Here is a 689-nt window from a genome sequence, read left to right as displayed (position 1 = left end):
GAAGGCCTTAGACAGAGTGGATGTGGAGAGGATGTTTCCTATATTGGGGGTGTCTAAGACTAGGGGGCACAGCCTCAGAATAGAGAGATGTTCACCTTGAATGGAGGTGAGGAAGAATTTCTTTATCAAAGTGGTGATGTATTTGTGGAATTCATTGCCACAGGTGGCCGTGGAGGCAAGGTCACTGGATGTATTTAAGACAGAGGTTGATAGGTTCTTCATTAGTCAGGGTTTGAAAAGTTATGGGGAGAAGACAGAAGAATGTGGCTAAGTGGGAGATGGATCAACCATGATGCAATGGCAGAGCAGACTCGATGGGCCAAACAGCCTCATTCTGCTCCTCTGTCTAATGTCCTTATATACCCGTGAAGAATTTGCCCCTTAGGTTTTGATTAAATCTCTCCGCTCTCACTTAAACCTGTATCCTCTCGTCCTAGATTCTCCAACCCTGGGTAAATACATCTCTGCCCCTTGGGATTTTATACACCCCCAATGAATTTAGAATTTATTTAAATCTTACATCTATCCCACAATATGAGAGAGTAAAAATCCTTGCGTTATGACTCCGTTGCAATGTATAGACATGCGAATTTAAAAGTCTAATGGTTTGCAGAAAAAAGCTGTCTCATGGCCTTGTGGTCTTGGCTTTAATTCTGCGGTACCATTTGCCAGACAGTAGCAGCTTGAAC

This window comes from Hypanus sabinus, chromosome 10, assembly GCF_030144855.1.
Source record: "Hypanus sabinus isolate sHypSab1 chromosome 10, sHypSab1.hap1, whole genome shotgun sequence".
NCBI classification, from domain to species: Eukaryota; Metazoa; Chordata; class Chondrichthyes; order Myliobatiformes; family Dasyatidae; genus Hypanus; species Hypanus sabinus.
This window is presented reverse-complemented; position numbering follows the sequence as displayed.